General features: G+C 41.5%; 1 non-coding gene across 1 annotated transcript; it reads left to right on the top strand.

Moving 5' to 3' along the window:
• Positions 1 to 7,337: 7,337 nt before the first annotated feature.
• Positions 7,338 to 7,444, top strand: LOC133792959 (small nucleolar RNA R71). Its single transcript, XR_009874419.1, has one exon. It is a non-coding gene; the product is annotated as a small nucleolar RNA R71 (small nucleolar RNA).
• Positions 7,445 to 11,371: the final 3,927 nt, after the last annotated feature.

Raw genomic sequence — 11,371 nt, 5'->3', positions numbered from 1 at the left:
ATTAGGAAATTTGGGCATTATGGGTTAACTTTCCAATCCTTGTTCTTGCTCGATCCAATAAACGGAGGTATCACCGCTTGAGCTCCATACTCTCCGACACTCTCCTTTTCAATCTCATTTCCTATGCTCTCAACAACAAGAGCCTTTCCTACCACCTGAGCGTAGGTAGAGATTTCATGCATTGGGGCGACTCTAACTCCTTGAGCTATTCTGGGATTCAATCCCTGGATAAACCTTTCCTTTCGAGCTACATCTGCGGGTACCATATCAAAAGAAAACTTGGCCAACCCATTGAATCTATTAGCGTACTCGGTTACTTTTGCATTTCCCTAAACAAGGTTCAAAAACTCATTCATCTTAGCAGTCTTGCCAGCATCACAGTAATATCTTTCATTAAACAGCTGCCTAAATTATTTCTAGTCCATCACAATTATATCTCGTGTATGGGATACTACTTCCCACCATGTCCAGGCATCATCCCACAATACAAATGCAGCACAGATCACCCTATCGTGACCTTCCACCCCCATACTATCGAGAATAGAACTGATCATGCCTATCCATTGCTTAGCTTTGAATGGATCTAGGCCTCCCTAAAAAAATGGAGGGTATTATTCCTAGAATCTGCCACAAAGAAATTCCCATCTGTTATCAACCCTAGGCTGAGCCAATACTGGTGCCACTCCTAGCATAACAAAGGAAGGGGTGTTCCCTGACAGAACCTACAGCTGTTTCAAACACCTAATCTCTTCCTCTTGACTCTGCAATCTTAATTGCATATCTGTAAACACCTGCTGCAAATTCTGAGGGGAAGATGAAGAACTCAGACCCTAGCTGTAATTCCTAGCCTTGGTATAACCACCACCAGGTCTCATTAACTACCTTGGATACATACCTGCTAATTGAATCTGTAGTCAATAACTTGACCCATTAAACATGATGATCATATTCAAAAGCCTTCCTCACTGGAACAATCTTACCACACTACATTCACAAACCATTGCCGCGCTAAAAACATGCCCATGGCATTCATACATCGATCATAACCCCTGCTCTTCCACCATACATACCATGCCTCCAACTCTAGCATGCAAATAATACATTTATATATTCACTAAGAATGTAAACATATAATCATAACAATAGTCAAGAGCCGGGCTCTATCAGAATCTCATGCTCCCTAATACAATATGCAGGTAAAGCATTTACATTCTCTTTAAGCAGTTAAGCACATAACCACATAAATAGTTACCATACCCTGAGTGAAGCTTGCCTTTAGTGACGAGTGTACATGCCCAGCTTGTCTACAGGAACCCTTAACCTTGGCTCACTCTAATACCAAGTTGTAACCCCCAACTACCCAGGGACTGTGACGTTGTGCATTTTAAACAGTGCTAAACTCGTTAACCGAGTCATTTGGCCATAATCGTGTAACTAAATGTGATTAACAATTTAGGGTTAAAATTTTGGTTAAAGATACAACTTTTCACTAAAACGTTTACTGTATACATTGGGATCCCAAAATATATTTTAAAGGTTAATTATAATAAAATATTTACAGCCAGCCGACCTAAGCGGCAAAATAGGATTTAACCCTAGTTCTTTTATAAACCCTCAACCTTGGTGGTCGAACAGCTGCATATGTACACATCGTCACCTAAGCTCTCCAACTCAGGAAGGTCCAGCTTTCTATTGCCTTTATCTGCACCACATAGCACCCGTGAGCCGAGGCTCAGCAAGAAAACTCAATATGCTCATGAACAGGTAATAACATGTCACTGAATCATAATAGCATGCCTAGCAGTAATATCCCTATTTATTCATGCAGACAAGTCCAAATACATGATTATGGGCCCTGCCCCCTGTGTAGATGACTATCAAGTCAATCTGGGAATAGATGGCTAATGTGTCCATCTTTGAATAGGTGACTAATAAGTCACACACTTGGGCTCTGCACCCTAATCAAATAAGTGACAAATGAGTCACACACTTGGTCTCTGCACCCTAATCAGATAAGTGACAAATGAGTCACACACTTGGGCTTCACACCCTAATCACATATGTGACTAATGAGTCATGAACTTGAACCAGATAAGTGACTAATGAGTCACGAACTTGAACCAGATAAATGACTAACGAGTCACGAACTTGATAGGTGACTAATAATTCTTACACTTGGGCTCTGCACCCTAATTAGATAAGTGACAAATGAGTCACGAACTTGGGCTCCACACCCTAAGCCATGTGACATTACAGTCACCTGAGCCTTTTGGCCCTGGCTCTATGTAACTAGCCTTTAGACTAGTGCAAGCGCTTTTATTTTTGTCGAACTTAAGGTCAGTCAAGCATTTAATGTTCACGATGATTCATTTAATGCTCATGTTGATTAGATCTAATCATTTCGGCTCTGCGTTCAAGAAGCTTATGCTGCTCTTGACTCATAGGTCAATTCCATACGACTCGTAATGAGTCAGTACCACTCACAAACAAGCAATGCACCCAGGCATATATCATATGTCAAATATCCAAATATAAGGCATTCAACATGCTTACTCACAATTCACTAGCATAATTATGATCATGCACATTTACAGAGACTCAAGCTCTAATCAATTTCGTATTCAACATTCATGCCATGTCGTAATCACATGTATCTTATGCATCACATGCAGCACATACTGGGTGCAGTTTTCTTACCTTTAGTCCAAGCACAAGTTACCAATGAACGACCCTTGAGCACGATCCTGTCCCGAGCCCTAACGGTAACCTAGTCACAACCATAAAATAATAACCTCATAAGATTGAATCCTTAAAAAAAAACTTTGGGACCATTCCCGTGCTCTTGGGACTTCCAATCCACCCAACGGGGTGGTGGAACCATCAACCTAGCCCCCAAAGTCCTCCCAAGCCCTAAAAATGGGTCTTGCTTAAACAGACATAGTGCTGGGGGTGCTCATGGGTAGCGCTGGGGCGCTACCCCAAGTCACAGAGCACCCGAGCTTTCCCCTGCCTAGTGCTGGGGTGCTAAAAGTGGCGCTTAGGCGCCAGTTCGACAGACCAGAATTTTCTGGTTTTCTCCTTTGCATCTTCCCCTAAATTCCAAACTTCAAAACCAACCTAAACACCATCATAACTTATAATTTAACCTCAAAACCTCATCAATACATCAACCTCATCAAAACCCAAGTTCCCACTCAATCAAAACACCATTAAAAGTCAAAATCGCCACTTGAGTTTTGCAACTTAAGAACAGCCCAAGAACACCACCAGAAAAACTAAAAAATTCAGGGAATCAAAGGTTAAGATCATTAACTTAGTAGTTGTAATGGCCTCCTAGCTTCACCCTAACAAGTTCCTAGCTCAATTCTCCCAAAAATCAAAGCTTTCACTCAAAACATCCAAGAGATAGAGAGATAATTGAGAAAGAGAGAGAGGGATACTCTGTTTTTTTTTCTTTGCTGCTGTGAGGTTTCCTTTAGCTGAAGGTTTTAGTTATTCAATCACTAAATTGGTTTGAAAGACCAATTTTCCCCTAGGGCCATAACACTCTCCCCAAACCCTCCAAGGGTAGTTTCGTCATTTGCCACATACCCCGTTATTCATAATTAACGTCTCACAATTCCCGTTAATTCCAATATCCTCAACTAATTACCAAATAATTTTCCCCATTACCCAAACCCGACAATGTGCTAAATTGCCAGATTACCCCTAGGCTCGCCTCGAGCCCGATATTTGTCCCCTTATGACTAAACTATTATTTTTCTTGCTAGGATCGTCTCATGCCGAATATCTCAAATATAACCAAATAATAATGAAGCACCACACACCTACCACATATATGCCAAATATACCCAAAACGGACCAAATTATGAAAACTACCCAATTAAACAGAAATGGGTCCACATGCATATTTAATACACCTAAACATGCATATCAAGTAATATTATGATATAACTCACATAATCACATATTGATACACATAAATATCATATAATCATATAATTCCATAATTCGCCATCCTGGCTCCCTTATCAAGGCCCTAAGCCTTATTAGGAAATTTGGGACATTACAATTAGGCATTTTCTCCAGGGCTTCAATAAGAGGAATAAATATGTAGCTTCTTCAACATGTCAAGAAACCTTTTGAAATGACTCTCTTGCTTCTGTTTCTGTAATCTCTGTGAAAAAATGTAGCTTTTGAATTTCTGGGGGGACTATGTGGTGGTTCTGATGCAACCGTATTCTGTGCAGAGGCTAATTTCCTTGAATTTTCAGCATCTTTGCTTACTTTCTGATTATTTTGGATTGAAAAGGGCTCACCCTCATGACCAAACAATTTCTTGGCATTTTCAAAATCCTTCGCACTCCTCAAAGTCTTGGCCTTACAATGTTCTTTGCCTGCATTCCTTGGATTCTCTAGGTCACTTGGTAAAGCACTTTGAGGTCTATTTGTTAGCTCATGAGCAAGTTTCCCAACATGAGTTTCTAGGTTTCTCAATGATGTTGCTTGACTTTGGATCATGGATTTATCCTTCATTGTGTACTCTTTCAACATTTTCTCAAGCGAATTAGATTGCACCACTTTTGTGGCCTTTGGTTTGGGGTTTGTGGAGGATAGCCCAGTGGATAAGTGGGTTTTGGTGGCATAGAGTAAGTACTAGGACCAGCTCTGTAACAACCCAAATTCACTAATTAGGCTTAAGGGCCTTGATTAGTGTGCCTGGAGGGCATAATGGGAATTATGTATGATTTTAATGATTAAGATGCATGATTATGATTTAAAGCATGTTATATGACTATGTGTATTATGCTATGTGATAATTATGTTATGTGATTTGTACCATGTGGGTGTGGTGATATCAAAGTGATGCACGTGCCAAGACGGTCCTAGAAAGCTAGATAATGGTAACTAGTGATTTGGTAACCTGTGTAACTGTTAGTAACCATAGAGAGTAACAGGTTTTGTTGGGGAAGTGGTAGAATTGTAATGTAAGTAAAAGGACAAGTGTGCCCTTGAGATTTAGTTAGAAAGGGATATTAGTGGAGGGATAAGGTGGTCTTTTGGCAGTGGTGTAGATGGCTTTGGCTGAGGGAAATGGATATACATGATTCTTTTATGCTAAGTGTAAATGAAATTAAGGTTTGGAAGGCTAGAGAAATCAAGAAGGGAAAAGGGTGAATTGAGAACCTAGAAGGCAAGTGAAAGAGGAGTGGAGTTGTGTTCTTTGAGGCTAGTAAAGGGTTTAAGGGTGTGGAATCAAACACAGATCAAAGTCTACACTGAGGTAAGGATTTAGTCCCTGTTTTGTTGAGTTGTGAATTTGATTTTGGAAGGAATTGAAAGATAGCCATGGCTTGTTTTGCATGGAATTCAGCTGGTTTGTCAAGGGGAAATTCAGTTTAAAGCTTGGATTGGAGGAAGCTCAAGTTGAATTTCTGATTGAGGTAAGGGTACTAAACATGTTTGCAATCTTGTAGCTGTTATGGTTTAAGAATCTAGAGGTCTGGTTTGTACTTTTCTCAAGTTTTAGTTGAAGTGTTTGAATCTCAAACTTAAGTATGAATTCTGAGAGTGGTTGTGTAATTGAGCTAGATTATGATGTTTATAGGTTGCTGTATGGTCTATTTGGGGTTTTGAATTGGTTTTGGGGCTTAGGTATGAGTTTGGAGTGATTCGGAGTGATTTGGGTTCGGGAAAAACGCATGGAAAAACCCAGATTTTTGGGTTCGCGAAGGAGCGCCGCGGCCCTGTTCTTGGGTGCTGCGGCGCGAGGTTGTTTCTGGGCAGAGCAAGCTCTCTGACTTGCTGGGCGCCGCGGCGCTAGGCCAATTTCAGAACATGGGATTTTGCAATTTTGAGCCTTTGTTCCGGGGGTTCGGGGGATGTCTTCGGTGCATTGTTTTAGGGATTTGGGGGATTCCAAGAGTGTGGGATTGGTTCCTGGAAGTAGTTTTGGATTGATTAGTGACAAATGATGTTTCATTTGTGTTGTGACTAGGTCTTTGGAGAGGCTCGGGGTAGAGGACCGTGCTCGCGGCTTTGAGGCATCGGAAACTAATGAATTGAAAGGTAAGAAAACTGCACCCGGTTGTATGATTATGATGGGACTAAGTGCTCCCGAGAGTTGTATCGTGTCAATGTTGGTATTACGCCATGGGACATGTAAAAGCAGTCTAAGAGTGTCGTACATGGTTTTAGCGCACAGGGCGCGGATTGGCCACTGGTAGCCAAGGACAATGGGATAACGGAGGGAGCAGCCTGAGGGTGCTAGCCCTAGTTATCAGTTGTGAACTGTATATGTTATTAATTTATATGCCTAGTATGTGGAATACTTGATTATACTAAATGGTGTTATGGCTGAGTTTATGTGACGTAATGTGAGATATTGACTTGCCTGCTAATTGTTTATGTTCTGTTGTTGTTGTGTTTTCTTGTTGGGCCTTGGCTCACGGGTGCTACGTGGTGCAGGTAAAGGCAAGGGCAAGCTGGACCAAGCCTGAGGTGGAGAACTCTGAGGTGGAATGTACATAGCCAGCGGTTCGACCGCCACGATCGAGGAGTGGACTAGGGCAGGGATCACCTAACTACTTGTTTTGCCTTAGTATGGTCGGTTGTTGTACATAAACCTTGTGTCTTTTGTAAACGGTCTTTGAACTTAATATTTTTGGGATCCCATGTAACAGATAATGCTTTTTAATGAAAATGTGGCTTTTGAGACCAAAACGCTTTTAACCCTAGTTCCTTTATAGTTTCAATAATACGATTTTATTTAAATGACTTGATTAGCAAGTCTGGCACTTTATAAACACACAGTGTAACGGTCTTGGCTAACCAGGGCATTACAAGCTCCTTGATTACTCAATGAAAAGTTGGGATGCTGCCTCCATGATTGGTTGTAGGAATTAAAATAAGGACTATTCCTATTATGATTCCCCATACAACACACAGTTGCGAGATTGGAAGGACAATTTTCAAAGGTGTGGCCATCACCACAATACACATAAGAAATATTCTCCATTTTCCCCATTTGTGCCCCCATAGATTGCCCCATTGACTGATTCATCCCCATGTTCATCGTCTTGAGCATATTCAAAAAAGAGGAAACTTGGGCTGCCAAAGAAGTGAGGACATCTACATCGTGAATACCAACCACCTTTCTCCCTGTAGATGCTCTAGCACTAGGCCACTAATAGTTATTGTTAGATATCCTCTCAAGGATTTCATAGGCCTCATTATAGGACCGAGCAAGAAAAGCCCCATTGGTCGAAGCGTCTACCACCATTCTAGTATGAGCATTGAGACCATTATAAAAGGTCTCCATCTAGATGCAATGAAGGATGCCATCATGAGGGAATTTTCGCAACAACTCCTTGAACAGCTCCCATGCCTCATATAAAGGTTCTTCATTAAGTTGTTGAAATGAATTAATCTCATTTCTGAGTTTGTCATTCTTAGTGGGAAGAAAGTACTTCATCAAGAAACACTTACCAACTCTTGCCAAGTAGTCACAGAATCAGGTGGCAAAGAGTTCAACCAAGCTCTCACTCTATCTCTCAAGGAGTATGAGAGCAACTTTAGTCTCAAGGCATCCTTTGTAACCCCAGGTAGCTTGAAATAATCATTCACCTCAATGAATAAGCAAAGATGGAGGTGGGCATCTTCTGTCGGCATCCCACTAAATTGGCCGACATTTTGAAGCATCTAGAACATAACTGGCTTCAATTCAAACTGTGCAGCCTAAACTTTTGGTCTCACAATGCCTGGATTGAGTTCATTGAAGAGGGGGAGAGTGTATTGCCTAATGGCATGATCTCGATCATCAGCTACAATAACAACATTCTGACCATTATGAACAACTTCTCCCCCTTGAGTTGCTACCCCTTGAGCTACTCCTTCTTGAGCGGCTCCTGCTTGAGCCTCTCGCTCAGCATCCATCACTACTACTTGCCTTTGGGATTTTTTGTCTGAATATACGTTTAATTTCTAGATCAAGTGGAAGTAGTTTAGGGTCTGGATTCTCGTTTAGACACTGTGTGAACCTAAATTTTCATAAGAATCATCCAAGTTAGAACAAAAGAAAATTAAACCAAATTGCAAGATAATTAATTTCACAATAAATGACTTTAAACAATCCCCGACAATGGCGCCAAAAACTTGTTGCAATTTTTTTTCTTTTATGATATGGAAGTGTACATAATTGTCAAGCAAGTAATACATTCATAAGTATTTAGATCATCTCCACAATGATTGCTTCAAGCTAAATATTGTAAGAACAAACTCTAAACAATATGGATTGTAAACAATTTTTAATTGATGTAATTAATTAAAATTAAAAAACTACTTTGGAAAAATAAAACGAGCAATTAAAACTAAAGCAAGAACTAGTCACTTTGTAAAATGAATGATGGAAATAGCTAGGAATATCAGTTGCCCCTAATTTACAATTCAACCTTATTTTTGTTGTAGCAAAGTTCCAACAAAGTAATCTTGTAACTACAATTCCCTAATCAATGTACATGCTATTTTCCCAAATGCTCATGTTAAAGTTCTAGCAATTAAATTCACATATTCCTATGCTAAATTCAATTTCAAGAACATAAATTTTCGCATTAATCCTTCAAGTTTTCATGGTGAATACAATATTCCTACAATATTCACTAATTAACAACAAGATTATTAAACATACATCAACTAAGCCTATCCACTAATCTCAACCCTTCCGAAATTTAAAATTAGCTTGTATCTTACTAAAGTTGATCATCTCAATCAAGAATTAGCAATAAACATTGCTTAATTGAATAAAAAATACTTTGCATAAATTAGAATCAACAAGTTAAGGTTAACTACAAATTATGGTTCATCAATACCCCTAGCTTTCAAGAAATTAGATCATTATAAAATAGTAAAATAGCCATAAAATAACAACATCGTTGTACTATGAGTTCAATTTAAGAGAAGGAATTCAAAAATTAAATAGAAAAAAATAAGTGCAAAGAGATTCTAGCCCCAATGGTTGAAAGTTCCTCTATTCTTCCTCTTCTCTTTGTTCTTCTCTTCCCCCATGTTTTTCCTTCTTCTCCTTGGTGTTTGCAACTCAAAAGTTGTTGAAAGTGGTTACTGCTATGGTGTGGACAGCTGCTGAAGGTTGAAGATGATAGTAATGATTATTTAGGTTCCTAAAATGGGTAGAAACCTCCTTTCTCTCTCCACGTGGGGACCACCAGTTTTCCCCTAAAAAATAAGCTTATCTCCCATTCAGCATATCATTCCAACTCATTTAATGAGTTTCCAAGTGTGCATGGCTTAAGCTGCCGACTATTCGCACTTTGCTAGAGCAATGTTGAAATGATGCTACAACAAAGTTTCAGGATGTCAGCTCCAAGACACCATCAAAGTGGTAGCATCACATTTTCCCATGTCAGGTGGCATTGTGGGATAGCCATTTTGTCGATTGTACTAAGCCGACACCACAATCCATGTGCCAGTGGATGTTAGAAGTTTGTTTGTGGTCTAGGGTCACGGTGCTTGACACTTGGCTACTCTTCCCCATATCCGGATGAAGGTCCTCGCAGACGTGGAGGAAGTGAAGGGAGGAGACAGTCTTGTATTGAGACTTGGAGCATCATCTTGGGATGTTATTCTCGAGAATTGATGCTTCTATGGGAATGCACACCTCCAGTGGTGGTGGAATATGGTGAAGGATGGGCTTACCTCCCGTGGAGATCAGAATAGCTTCTCGGAGACTTAATCAACCTACATGGACTCTTAATTCCACTTAAAGTATGTCACGTGTAACTAAGTGAAAGCATGGACAACATTAACTACAAGAATTAATTATATATAAATTAAAAAATATATATAAATATATATTTTAATGTAACAATTAACTATCCCATAATTACATATTTGACCATAAACTAATTTCTTTTATAAATATGCCCCTCAAAAATTTTACTTTTACACTTTTATCTTGATCAACTGCCTCGATGACCTATGAAACTTGTTGATGGTAAGAACTCATCAACAAAATATGGATGGAAAACTCAAAAACTTAAATCAATATCTAATGAATACAAATGAACATATAGAAACTTGAAGGAAAATTGCAAGCAGGAAATAGAAGATAAAAAGAAAACTCGTATATTACCCTTAGATCAATGTAGTTTTTCAAGAATTTCCCAACCCCTCTCAATGATGAAGTGTGGTTCCCTTTATAGTGGGCTCTAATGGCCCCTAATACATTGTGGTCCCACGGGACCAGACTACTCATAAGTACGTTGTCACTGTAGTGGCACAGGTGGTTGTGGGTCGACCCTGACACACGGTCAGAGATGTGCAGGTAGTGCCTTTACCATTGGTACTAACTTGTACCATGACTACCTATCTAGTACGGACATCAGAGTTACGCCTCTGTGCTCCTCATGGTTGTACAACCCGTTTCTGTACGCGTGCCTTGTATCTAAAGGCTGCTCTCATATATCCAAGATACACCCTTGCTCCAAACCCCTTTTATTTTGTAAGTATAAGAGGACCTGTAGCCTTGAGTATGCTAAGCATGTGGGCATCGCACCCCATTGGTGACACATCCCTTAGAAAATAGAGAAGGGCCTCATCAGCGCGGCATATACTTATACGATAGAGGTGTGACCTATGAGATGGCCTCGTGAGAGGAGCCTCATAGAGACGGGTGCGTGGGCGCGACCAAGGCGTGCCTTGCGAGAGGGCCTCGCGGGAGGGGTCTTGCGGAGACGGGTGCGTGGGCGTGGCCGAGGCGTGCCCTGCAAGAGGGACTCGCGAGAGGGGCCTCGCAGAGATGGGTGCATCGGCGCGGCTGAGGCTTGCCCTGAGAGATGGCCTCGCAAGATAGGCCTCGCGGAGATGGATACATGGGTGCAGCCGAGGCGTGCCCTACAAGAGGGCCTCGCGAGAAAGGCCTCATGGAGACGGGTGTGTGGGCGTGGCCGAGGCGTGCCCTACGAGAGGGCCTTGTGAGAGGGGCCTTGCGGAGATGGGTGCGTGGGTGCGGGTGAGGCGTGCCCTATGAGAGGGCCTCGCGGAGACGGGTGCATGGGCGCGACTAAGGCATGCCCTGCGAGAGGGCCTCGCGAGAGGGCCTCGCGAGAGGGGCCTCGCAAAGATGGGTGCGTGGGTGCGGCCGAGGTGTGCCCTATGAGAGGCCCTCGCGAGATCAGTGCGCGACACTTAGGTACGGGTCCATAGGACCTTCAGCCAGGTAAGATGAGGCCTCGCGTGGGGTGTGGCAAGTCCATCTCATGAAGGTCTTGCGTGAGGCTTGGGCCTTTCAGGATCATGTCCAATTTGTGGTGTTCACACTTGCCCCCCAGTCTATGAGAGAGTCTTCAGGCTCTCT

The sequence above is a fragment of the Humulus lupulus genome, chromosome 7 (assembly GCF_963169125.1).
Source record: "Humulus lupulus chromosome 7, drHumLupu1.1, whole genome shotgun sequence".
Taxonomy (NCBI): Eukaryota; Viridiplantae; Streptophyta; class Magnoliopsida; order Rosales; family Cannabaceae; genus Humulus; species Humulus lupulus.
This window is presented reverse-complemented; position numbering and strand designations above follow the sequence as displayed.